This window comes from Humulus lupulus, chromosome 9, assembly GCF_963169125.1.
Source record: "Humulus lupulus chromosome 9, drHumLupu1.1, whole genome shotgun sequence".
Taxonomy (NCBI): Eukaryota; Viridiplantae; Streptophyta; class Magnoliopsida; order Rosales; family Cannabaceae; genus Humulus; species Humulus lupulus.
Window position 1 is genome coordinate 131,280,707 of NC_084801.1, and position 14,315 is coordinate 131,295,021.

The following is a 14,315-nucleotide window of genomic DNA, read 5'->3' on the forward strand; positions in this document are numbered from 1 at the left end:
GGCCATATAAATGGCCTTTTCAAAAGTGATTGCCAACATTTTGTCAGTTTTCTCCTTCTCCAAACGAGCCTCCTCGCTCCGCTTCATCTCTAATGCTACCATGGCCTCCAAAGCCTGGTTCTGGGACCCAAGGTTTTCCACCTTTCCCCACTCCTAGCAAAGTTGGGCCTCAGTTGCTTCCATAAGAGCTTTGGTCGAAGCCTCCAAACCGCGAACGCGAGATAGCTCCGCCTCCAGATCGTCCACCAACTTCTTATGTTCGATGTCTTTCCTAGACAACGCTTCCTCGTGCTAAGCCCAAACCATGTTAGTCTCCTCACGCTCAGTCGTAATCCAGGTAGCCTCCTTGGCTAGGGCCTCCCAGGCAGCTTCTCGCTGGTTAACGGCCCCCTCCAGCTCCATTTGAGGCGTCTCTAGCTTCACCGCCATTTCTGCCACCAGATCCGCGTTCCTATGGGCCAACAAGTCATCCTGGAACAAGTCAAAGTTAGAAAATCCTCAAGAAATAATGATGATGGAAGAAAATACAAAACGAATATGTGATTTACCAGGATGGCCTGATGACGAATGGCCTGGGAGACGACTAAGGCATCTTGGCTGGCCAAGGTAGCGTACTGCTTTAGCTGGACGGTGGACATGGTAGTCCCCACTTGGGCCAGCAAATTCGTAGCCAACGAAGTCGTGCCCTGACCAAGTTTAGGCCAAAACTCGATCTCAGCTACCAATCGGTCCACGATGGGTTGGGGAGCATTATAGGCCTATAGACGATTGGAAAACTCCACCTTCCATCGAATGAGTAAAGCCCGGGCCACTTCGTCCCAACACTAGGACACCACCTTCATCCTCTTTTCCAGGAGGATCATGTCCCCTTCCTTGGGAAGGGCTGGGTTGGCAAGAAGCCTGGGTGCATCTGGAAGCTGCTACGTGACGATTAGACTCTCCCCAGAGGAATGCTCCTTGGTCAAGGCAAGAACCTTGGTCCTGGCCCTCTTGTCCTACTTCAGAGACTCTGCAACGACCAAGTCCGCTGCCCTCTTCTCCACCCTTCCACCTTAAGAGGGCTCGTGTTCCAAGTTAATAACCTGGAGAGGAGTAGATTACGGCAGGCTTGGTCCGATAGGTGCTGTCGGAATGGAGCCCGCTGTCGGAACTCTCTCGGGATCCTTTGGGAATGGCTCTGAGTCCCCGAGGACCATCTCTATGATCTTCTTTCGGGATGGCCCCTTGGCAGCCTTCTTCGCCGAAGCCTTGGTCACTGGATTGGACATCTCCGAATCACCTGAAATGAGAATAAACACAACCGATCAGTGGTGCAAAGGAATAGGGACCACAAGAAAATATAGAAAAATAAGAAAGTCTAAGTCCTTTGGGACAAACCCTTATTTATAGACTGGGTCTGACTTAACTCCCCTAGTGCGAAAGCATAAATTCGATCCCCCATGTCATCCGGGTCTAAAAAAGCTACCGTATTGAAGGAACCAGGATGAATGCATGAGGGACAATAGATCCAAGACAATGGGGCAAGGAAGCCCCACATTGCTAACGATCTCGGATAGGTAATGATGGTACCGTTGCATATTCCTAGCTAAGTCCTCAAGATGAGGGGAAAAAGTAAAAATCAGAGGTGTTTTACCTTGCCCCGAAATACTAGCCCTGGGAGTTCCATTGTTTGGCTGCCTCTCCTTAAGAAGGGAGTCCAGTTCTTCGAACACGACCCTCTCCGCTTGATGGGCTTGCTATTTCTTCTTCTTCTCCGCATCTTCCCAGGTCGCGGCCTCCACTACCTCAATGTGAATGAGGGCCAGCTCCTCCCTCAAGGTCAGATCCATTTCGCATTGTAGCCCCCAGAAACTAGGAGCATCTATCTATTGGTGGGCAGCAATCAACTTGACCAAACGAAGGTTATCCGTGGTCACAAAGTCCCCCATGCCCAATTTCTCAGTGATGAGAGTTGCATAGAATTTCTTGTGATCCAGGATGGATTTGGTGAGCTGAGTCTGGGCGTACACACCTGTTTTCCAGAAACGTGGGTGTGTAGTAAACAAAACTAAGGAGCTAGATGAATATGGAAGAAAAGTGACTTACCCACACGCTTAAAGTTCAGCACCAATGTGGGATTCTTCTCCAAGAGGAACCCGGATGTCATAAACCAATAATGTCTGACATCCGGGGGGTGCTTCCAAGTGTTGAATGGAGCCGGACTGACACCACGGGATTTCAGTCTGTAAAACCCGTCCCGCGTCTTGTCCATGGAATTAAGTTGCGACCCCAGCTTGTAAAAATACGGTACCTCTGTGGGGGTAGGTGCTGGGATCTCCTTCGATGCATAGAATATGTGCCATCCTGCGAGAAACTTGTATGCTTGGGGCAGAAGCTAGAAAGGCGCGATCCCCACGAATTTAAGGAACCGCACGAAGTGATAATGGAGCGGAAGAGTAGCCCCGTACTAATGTGGCCTATGCTCCAAGCCCCGAACTCGCCCACACTGGTATGGGCCTTCTCCTCCCTCCGGGCCAGTTGGTTGTAAAAAAAGCCCTGGAGTTGACTCCACTCCCAGGAGTTTCTCCAGAGCATCCAACATCTGGTAGTTCTAGAACTCGTTCTTCTCCCCGTCCATTTCCCATGTAATTCCAGTGGTAAGTCTGCGTCCTTCCAGGACTATGGGGCCCGATTGAACGGCATCCTCCGGATGAAGAGTGATACCATGACTCATGATTAGGGACCTGGAAGCAACAAAGAAAACAAAAACCAAGCAGTTATCACCAAACTACTTGGAGAGGTCCCCTTCGGACCCAGATCCGAAATCAATAGAGTTCCCTAGACCTTCAGTTGAGAACAAAAGATTTTTTAACTCACCCAAAACAGTCTAGAGGCCTCCGAATTGATCCGGGACAACCAGAAAATCTATGGTTCATTCCTACCACGATCTTATTCAGAGCCACCCTACACGGTGGTCATGACCCTAATATTGTTATGTTCGTAGGAATAACTTGACAATTAAAACAACTAAAAAGGAACAAAAAGATGAGAAAAATGACCAGAAAACTTACTAAAGGATATCGAACTTGAAATTCATAGTCTTAGGCGATAGCGTGAGCAAAATCTCAGTCTTGAACCTGAGAAGATGATGCAGCAGTTTGTTGGCACTCCCAGATGTGTAAACCGGGATAGAGTTCTCTGCTAACTGAGTAGGAAGAGGCTGTAACGACCCAAAATTGATAATAGGGCTTAGTGCCTTAATTAGCGTGCCGGGAGGGCATAATTAGTTTATATGTGTGTTTAACTAGTTAAATGCGTGACTATGTGGCATGCATGATTAATATGAGTATATGAATATTTTATATGCATGTTTACAAGTATTAAATATGGATGTGGGCCATTTAGTGTTCATAAGGGCATAATTGTAATTTTGGCCTGTTATGGGCATAAATGTGATTTTATGTGATATATGGCTGAGACCACATTATTATGTCGATATACTTGCAGTATATGGCTTGAGATAGTCCTAGTGAGAGGATTAGAGAAATAGTCGCAACGAGGTTTAATACCCGGCTCTAGGGAGCCTGGGGGTATTTTGGGAATTTAGATAATACTTTGGGATTAATTGAGTGATGAATAAGTATTTGGTAATTAATTCGACACGACGAGATTAATTGGTAGATGGTAGGAACACTTGAGGAATTAATGGGAATCAGGAAATGACCATTCTACCCTTAGAGGTAATTGAAGGGTTGGGTTAGTGTTAAGGGACAATTTGGTCCTTTCTAGTTAAGATATACACTCAGTGAGTTTCTAAGTGATAACCGAGAAGTAGTGGAACCTCTCAAGACAATCTCTCATCCTCTCACTCTCGATTCTTTCTCTCTCTCCCTCTTGTGTTGAGGCCTTGAGCTTGCTAAAGGAAAAGGCTTGGTTTAAATCTATGATTTTCACAATAATTCATAATTATCATTTATACTCATTGATGAAATAGATGGAATAAGTATATTTCAAAAATAACAACTGAATTTATTATTCATAAGAAATACTAAACTTGTTCATTTATCAAATAAAGGAATCTAAAAAACATAGTTTCTAGAAAGAATTCTAGAACTACTTTATAGAAAAAGAACTCATTAATTTCTTTCATGATGAAAATCAACAATTTCAAAATGACAAAAAATTTAAATTGTCATTAATAAAATAAATTTCTAAACTAATCATTTATTTATTCAATTCTCTTCATCATTTCCTCTTCGCTATGGTTTCAATGCAACTACTATTTTTCTCAAAAGATTTCTACATCCCTAAAAACAATAACAAATGAAAAATATTATTAGTGGCATAATTTTGAATCTAGCATTCAAAAATATCAAAGAAGAGTTTTTGAGTAAATCGAATTCACCCCATATTTCAAAAATTGAGCATGTGCTATAGCATCATCTTTTATCATGGCCCACATCTCGTATGCAGTTTCAATAACCATATATCTTTCTTTAATATCGTCATGCATGGTCGATAACATGCATTGATGTGCCAGGCGATTCTATCTCATCCATTCACCATATTTTTCATGTTCATCAATGCTAGATGAAAAGCTTGGAACATCTGGTGGTAGATCATAGATCGCTCCATACAAGTTTTGTGTTCCGAAGACAATGTGAATCCCATCGTACCATCTTCTCATGTGGTTAAGACTAAATGGAATCATTTCCCAGAGTTTGTTAATAAGGTATGTTTGATTTCCCAAGTTTTCAAGTAGATGATGAGGATTAACAGAATTAACCATTGTTGCTGGAAATAAATAAATAAAATATAATGAATTAAAACATATAATAAATATCAGATTTTATTTCGAAAAGTAAATATGATGCAAGAATGCAACATATAAAAACACATAAAAAAATATACACTATCCACGATAAATTAATTTTGAGACAATTCTCCATTTCATAAGTGAAAACTTAAAAATGCATTTTTCTCTTTTGACTTATGAACTACCGCTAGTTTGGTCAAGATGCACTAGTCGTGCTCGAAAGCCTAGATACACCTTTGAAGTGTAACCCATTATTTTCAATCAATGACTTAACTCAAGAGTGTGCCTTAAGGTCAATCAAACTTGAAATACATCACTAATTATATTCTCATAAGAGAAGTCAACCTTGAGATAAAATAAACATATTCGAAAGCCTTTCCTTTGGGAGGCCGCAAACAGAGGTGACACAAGGCCCCTCCTACGCCTCGCGGCTGGCAGGTACGCACGGGCTGGGCTGGTGCGCAGGGGCGATGTGCCTGACGCAAGGGCGCGGCTGCGGGCACGCATGGGCTGGGCTTGTGCGCAAGGGCGATGTGCCTAGCACAGGGGCGCGGCTGCAGGAGCAGGCAAGCGTAGGGGTGCGGCTGGGCTAGTGCACAGGCAGTAGCTCGGGGCTCGGGCTCCATCAGAATTTTTAACCTAGAATTTAAAAAAAAAAAATTACAAAAATCGTATGTCCCAAAAAGATTTCATCTAGAAATTTACAGAACAATTTATAAACCCAAAAGCACCATAATAAACAACACTTAAGAATCTGTCATCATGAAAATAAACATCCATTTATTCAAACATATAATATAAAAATATGTATAACGCCACACAACAATTAATAATATGTATAGATTAATAACCTAATCTGATACCAATTGTTGGTGAAACATTCAGAGCATGCAGTGAAATGAGCGTGGTGGGCCCATTGGTATACAACAATGAATTTTTTTTATTAATCATATAAACAGTTTATATGACCAAGAAAACAGTCCAGAAACATTAACATACAATATTATTAATCATGCAACAAATATATAAATATACAATATATTTATATATAACATATGCACACACAAAATTCAAGAACATATACAATTACCTCTTGAGAGCCTATCAAGTGACCTTGAGTCTTTTCGTATATTTTTCGATCTTCCTATCCAAAGCTTTAAGCACTCAAACCACGATCTTCTAGAGTGTTATCTACACCTCAAGATGTGTGTAAACATAGATAACATGGGTTTGTATTTTTAGGAATCTCAATTATTTCTCAACACATTAGAACTTGGATTATGGTATGAGTATGGCTAGAATAAAGAAGAAGAAATAAAGAGCTTTTGTCTAACAAAAAATTCTAAGAACTTTTCTGAATTGTATCTGATTTATGTAGTGTATTGTGTTCACTTCTTTTCTCTTTATTCTATATCATATATATAGAGATATTTTTATTACCTTATTATTCCTAATAATAATAGTAATATAATAAAATATCATAATGATGATAGGAAATTATTTAGGTAAATATCTAACTTACCAAATTTGAAAAACAATTTTAAAATTATTCAATAATTAAATAAAAAAAAATAAAAACTACATTGATACAATATCAATATATGTGGTACAAGCATGTAACACCCTAATTTCTCATAAATTATCGAGAACACAGTGTTGGATCATAACCATAAATATTGCTCTTTTATTTAATAAAAACTTAAAAATAAATATATGGATCCATGGTATTACAAAAATAAAATAATTGTCTTTAACATATTAAAATGAGAAACATTTAAATAAAACTTCAAAAGAACACATTATTTAATAAAAATAAATAAATAAATAGGCATGCTTGAGCTTCCTCGACTATATGGTCCCCACGAGTACATCACGAAGCTCCTAGGTCTTACTCGCCACCGGCCTTTCTATCATCAATTTTCTGTACAACAACATCATAAGGGGCGAGCTTCTAAGCCCAGTAAGGAAAATACATACAAGAGGTAGTTATATAATCATTTAATCAACATATCCTAAATTACACAAGAGTCATAACAAAACTTATTTATACTAATCATATCATATCACAAAAACATAGGTCATATCATAGCCTAAGTCATAATCATAATCATAAATCATAGGTCATAAGTCATAATCGTAACTATAGGTCATAGATCATAATAGCAAGTCAGATATAATAAAAAGATAAGTTCTTATACAAGGGGTGGCAATTAAGCCCCAGACGAAAGTCTGTCATACACCGAACATCAACTTAGGTCCGTCATAAAATTTTGGCAAGCGAGCCTACCAGACATAAGTCCGTCATACATCATTGGACACCTTAGGTCCAGACACACTTACCCCTTTATTGTACCTGAAATGTTAGGTCATACAAAACATAAACTAGATCATAAACTAAACTACTTAATTTTCCTTACCAAAAACCAAGATATTGGAGATAAGAGCGGGATTGGAAACTCTAAAAACCTTAAGTTTGGACACCTTAGATAGCTTAGAGCTTCGATCTATACCTCAAACACTGAAATCACACAAAATCTTACTTCCCAAGTGTTTAGAAAAGCTTTAGATTGAAAAGCTCTTAATCCCAAAACCTTAGTGTTTTCTTTCTAGAATAATCTTAGCAGCTTGGAGACTCTGAATTGTGCTTGAATTATGAATAAAATGAATGAGTGAAGGGTCCTATTTACAGAGTTCAAGGAGTGAAACTAACTCCCATATCAATGAATAAATAAATGATTAAAAATAACATTTTTTGTTCAACAGATGCCCAGAACTCGGTAAAAAACGTTCAAGAACAAGTCAAAGTTGTTGAGGGCTGTTTCTAGTTTCGGATTCCAAGAAAATTCAAAAATGGTCACTGGAGCCGATATATCGTCTGCACCATAATCCTGAGGGTCCGTGGTTTCGTTCGTGCGAAGTTGACATATTTTCCATATCAATCATAGGTGATATATCGACCCCTATAGCTGCGATATATCGGCATACGATGATATTTCAAACACGTTTTTGCACACTTTCAACATACTTAAAGTTTATTTAAACAACTTTGACAAAGTAAAATGTGATCCTAACAGCTGTTGGAAGGTTCTAGACCTTCTAGATCTATCCTTTATTAATTTATTCATCTAAAATGCTTAAATCCTTAATAAACATACATGTGACAAGTGTCACGTTCTTAATTATTCTATCTAAACCTTAGGTTATAATAAATAATATTTCTAGGACCAGCTATATTAATCAAACCTTATGTTAAAATTAATATTTCTAAACTATAGGTTAAACTTATAAAATCCATAACTATCTCTACGAGTTTCCAACTAAATCCCGACTTTAACCAATATCCACGAAAACTAAAATACTAAGTTGCTACTACTGTTGCTGCTGCTACTCCTGCTCCTACTACTATCTAGCTAAGTAAAATTCTGAGACGCTACAATGCATGACATAGTCTCTGGACTGTACCATGCGTGACCCACTATTCCCTTTCAGGGATTTTGTATTTTTCATTTATTTAATTAAAATCAATCTCCCAGAAGATAAGGTATTTATCTTTTTAAGGAAAAAGATGACAACCATATTTCAAAATTTAAATTTTAAATTCAAAATTCAAAATTCAAATTGATGATCATCATTATCGTCATCTTTTTAAAATTCAATAAATCAAAAACTATTTTTTGACTTACCAATTTTATTTTCTCCCACTCAAATAAAATAATTAATTTCAAAAATCAATTAATTAATTTATATACATGAAATTCAAAATTTACATATTTAAATTAATAAATATATTTTGGAAAATTAATTATTCAACCTCAATTATCATATAATTGCATACTTGACCCGAAGAATAAAATTCTTCTAAAATTCCCAAATTACAGTTATACTCTAGTATCAACTCTTACATTGATATGGTATTGATAAAGCCACCCTGGGACCTATGGACCTATAATATCAAGCTCCAATAAATATTACAATATTAATCAAAGCTCTTTGATTAAATAATCATATTTATTAATCTCATGATTACTCCACTATAACTATGAGATTGAACTCTTAATAATTATAGACATATATTTACTTAGTACTTTATTTAAGAATAAAGTTTCCATTGATATAATCATTACATAAAGTGTTAATCCTCAATTAATGGTTCATAGTTGAAAGGGAATAAAATTACCGTTTTACCCTTTTAGTTATATCTTGTTCCTAGAGTACCATTGACTTTAATAGTGAAGGTTGTCTCACAACAAGTTTGCGACGTGAGTGCTCATAACAATTTCAGTTCCAAACGTTCATACTATAAGAAGGTATAGATTCCATATATGTTAAACTACGTCCCCAACCATATATATCATTGAGTCCTCAAAATAATTGTTCTTAGCCTAATCATTCCAACAAACCTTAATGCGTGAATCAAAGGATCAGATGACATATATAGGATTTCATAGCAACCTCAGGATTAAGATCATCATGTATATGATCATCATTTGATGTGTTTGATTAGTGCTATAAAACGGTGTTTAAACAAGTATTAACAAATCACATCTGGTCCAATTCTACATACTCTCAGCATGCAAAGTGCCTCCACTAAAGTGTCCCACTACACTAGTAACATAGATCTAGGTCACATGTATTCATAATACTAGTGGGCCACACTAGCACTAATTAATCTAAAGATTCCATTGTTAGGAACGAGTTTGCTAATACGCAGCAGAATGGTGGTGGGTTGGCCCAGTGTACAACAAAAAAATTTGTAACATATTTAAACTACCTTTAAATATGCGGATCCATTAATATACATACATTAATCATAAGCAAGAAAAGAATAGAAAGCATACCTCTTGATGCCTATCAAGTGTCCTTGCTATCTTTTCGTAATTTGAACGAACTTCCTATCCAAGCTGCTCCCATGTACTCACACCAAGATCTTCCACAACGTTCTCTACACCTCAAGAAGTGTGTGGGCACTTACAGAATAAAGGATAGTTGATTTATGATTCTACTTAATGTACTCAACACATGAGATCAATAGAATAGGCCTGAAAATGGTTCTTTATCTTTTTCAGAGAGAGACAGAAAAATATCGTTCTTTTCTATAGAGCGAATAAATTATGTATTGAGTATATCCTTGTCTATTTTCTAATAAGTCTAACTTAAATAGAAAATATCCAAATTTAAAAAAATAAATCTGTAACTAATTTACAATTTATCTTTTAATTAATTAATTATCTTATTAATGAAAATATCACAAAACTAACTTTTGAATTTTCCATTAATTAATTAATTAAATAAATAAAATTGAAAAAACTATCTCTGAAAAACTGTGTAGTACATGCCACACACACTCCATGGAATGTGTGTTGTGTACCACCCTATATTTTAGGGATATTTGATTTTTTCCATAATTATTTAATTATTTATTCAAACTACCTTATCAGATAAAAAACCAACAACCTGATAATTAATTCAAATTTGAATTAATTATCTTTTTAACTAATTATCAAATATAATTAATTATTTGAATAAATATCAATCTTTTAAATTCAAATCTAATTTGAAATTATTAGATTATTGTCTCTCACTCAAATAAAGATATTTAATTAATTCTACCAATTAATTAAAACCAATTTAAATTAAATAATAATTTCTAAAATAAATTTAATTAATTAATATAATTTTTAAAATTACTTAATAATTAAATATTAATTAATTTTGTTAATTACAACTAATCTGTCATTAATTAATTAATCATTATTATCACATAATTGCATATTTGGCCCGAAAAACAAATTTCGTCTTAAATATGTCTTTCAATCATTTTTCCATTTATATCAACTCTTGCCTTGAATAGTGTTGATAGAGCCGCTGTGGGAACTTTTGGACCTATAATTTCAAGCTCCAATAAATTTGAGATTATTAATTAAAAGCTTTAATTAATAATCTTAATTTATTAATCTCATGATTACTCCACTATAAATATGAGATTGAACTCTTGTAATTATAGACATTTCATTTACTGAGTACTTTATAAAATAAAGTGTCCATTGATATAATCATTACATTCAAATTAACCCTCTAATAATGGTTCATAATTAACCAGAAATAAAATTACCGTTTTACCCTTTTAATTATATCTTGTTTCCTTAAGTACCATTGACTTTACTAGTGAAGGTTAATTCATAACTAAATTATGAATTTGAGCTCAATAACATTTTCAGTTCCAAAAGTCAACCCTTAAGATAACCATTATTCAATCTCTTATGAGAAGGTATAGATTCCATATCTGTATACTATGTCCCCATCCATTTACATTAATGAGTTCCCAAAACAAAAGTTTCTAGCCTGGTCATTCTGACAGACCCTAATGAGTGAATCAAAGAACTCATATAACATAAACAGGAGTTCATAGTAACTTGAGGATTAAGATCTATTTGTATGTGATCATCAATTGATATATTTAATTAATACTTCAAAACGGTATTTAACTAAGTATTAATAAATATATTTGGTTCAGTTGTATATATTCTCTAATATATAAAGTACCTCCACTAAAGTGTCCTACTACACTAGTAATCCGGATCTAGATCACATGTATTCATAATACTACTAGACCGTACTTGCAGTAATTAATCTAAAGATTCCATAACTTTATTTTACTGCGAACTATTTAAGTTCATTTATCTCAAACACAATCCTCCTGTACCAATACGTGGTTGAGATCACATATATTAACTTAGGAATTTTTCTAGTATTTACATAATATTATCATAGAATAATATAGTCCATAAAATATATGCATAACAAATTCAATTTATTTATTTATTTCTTTCTTAAAACAATGTCTACTACATATGCTTTCAGGGCACAATTTCCAACAATCTCCCACTTGCCCTAAAGCAAATGAGGCATCTCTCTCATTCCCGTGTTTTTTACATGCTCCTTAAAAGATTTTATGGATAAAGTCTTTGTGAAAGGATCTGCAAGATTATTCTTTGAAGCTATCTTCATAACTGCAACATCTCCTCGATGAACTATCACTCTTACCAAGTGATACTTCCTCTCGATGTACTTTCCCCTCTTGCGACTTTGTGGTTCCTTTAAGTTAGCTACTGCCCCACTGTTATCACAGTATAGGACTAGTGGCTTATCCACATATGGCACTATAAAACTTTTTGAGCCATACAACCTCTTTAGCTGCTTCACAAGCTGCTATATACTCGGCTTCCATGGTGGAGTCTGCAATGTTGTTTTGTTTAATAATTCTCCAAACTACTGCTCCTCCTCCAAGATTAAACACTAATGGAGAAGTCAATTTCCGACTATCTCTGTCTGATTGAAAATCAGAATCAGTATAACCAGTGGGGTTCATGTCTCCATCTAAATATACAATCATATAACCTCTAGTATTTCTAAGATACTTGAGAATATTCTTCACTGCAATCCAATGACTCAATCCAGGATTAGATTGATAACGGCTGACTATCTCTACTGCACAACAAATGTAAGGTCTTGTACACAACATGGCATACATTAGACTGCCTATCGCTGAGGCATAGGGATACTGTCTCGTATCTTCCTCTTCCTGAGGTGTTTTGGGACACTGCTCCTTGGAAAGAAATACTCCAAAACGGGTTGGCATATCACCCTTTTTGGAGTTTTGCATATTAAAGCGTTCTAGCACCTTATCAATATAAGTTGCTTGAGATAGTGTCAAAGTTATGTTCTGTCTATCTCTAAGAATTTTAATGCCCAAAACATACTTGGCTTCTCCCAAATCTTTCATTTGGAATTTTTCAGCTAACTAGTTCTCTACCTTTGATAATGATGTTATGTCATTGCCAATCAGTAATATATCATCAACATAAAGAACGAGGAATACCACTACACCATCTTTGATTTGTTTATAGACACAAGGTTTGTCAAAAAAAATTTCAAAACCAAACATTTTAATTGTGTCATCAAATCTAAAATTCCAAGATCTAGAAGCTGGTTTAAGTCCATAGATGGACCTAAGAAGCTTGCAAACTTTTTGCTCTTGACCTTTTTCTTCAAACCCTTCTAGTTGAGACATGTAAATGGTTTTGCCAAGGTAGCCATTCAAAAAAGTTGTTTTGACATCCATTTGCCAAATCTCATAATCCATGCACGCAGCAATGGATAAGAGTATACGAATGGATTTTAGCATGGCTACAGGAGAAAAGGTTTCTTCATAATCAACCCCTTCTTTCTGTGTATAGCCTTTGGCTACAAGCCTTGCTTTGAAAGTCTCTACTTTCCCATCCGCTCCTCTTTTCTTCTTGAATATCCACTTGCAACCAATGGGTTTGATATTCTCAGGTGGATCTACAAGAACCCAAACAGAATTGGAATACATTGATTCTAATTCTTGGTTCATGGCTTCTTGGCATTTGAACTTGTCAGAATCATTCATTGCATCTTTAAATGTCAATGGATCATCTTTGTTTGTGTCAGACACAAGCATTTGAAATTCATGTTCATAGCGTGTGGGTTTCTTACTAACCCTCCCACTACGACGAGTCTCTCGACTATTCTGACTAGAACTAGCAGTTTCCTCTTGTTATTTTTCATTGGTTGTTGCTGGTGACTTTGCAACTTCATTCGAGACCATCTCCTCCATTACAATCTTACTGTGAGGTTTGTGGTTAATAACATAGTCATGTTCAAGAAAAGTTGCATTTGTCAATACAAATGTTTTATTTTCTTTTGGTCTATAGAAAATTCCACCTCTATTCTCTTTGGAATATCCCATAAACATGCACACTTCAGAGCATGATTCCAACTTCCCTGTCTTTTCTGTAAGCACATGTGCAGAACACCCCCAAATTAAAAAATGGTGTAAACTAGGTTTACAATCATTCCATAATTCCATGGGAGTCTTCTGGATAGACTTAGATGGAACAACATTCAATATGTATAGAGCACATTGAATTGCATAGCCCCAGAATGACAGTGGAAATGATGAGAAGCTCATCATTGATCTAACCATATCTAGTAACAATCTGTTCCATCTTTCTGAAACACCATTTTGTTGTGGAGTTCCATGTGCTGTGAGTTGGAATTGAATACCATGCTCACGCAAATGGTCCTCGAATTCAAAATCCAAGTACCCTCCTCCTCAATCAGATCAAAGAACTTTTAGTGATTTACCTAATTGCTTTACATCCTCTGCTTGAAATTCTTTGAACTTTCCAAAAGTTTCAGATTTTCATTACATTAAGTATAGGTAACCATATCTTGAATAATCGTCAATGAAATTGACAAAGTATTCATAACCTCCTCTTGCTTGTACATTAAGTGTACCGCAAACATCCGTATGTACCAGCTGAAGTGGTTCTGTAGCTCTTGAACCTTTAGTAGAGAAAGGTCTCTTGGTCATCTTTCCTTCTAGACAGGATTCACAAACAAAGAGAGATCCAATAGATACTTCTCTTAAAAGGACCATCCTTTACAAGCTTATTAATTCTATCTAGACCAAAATGTCCCAATCTCAAGTGTCACA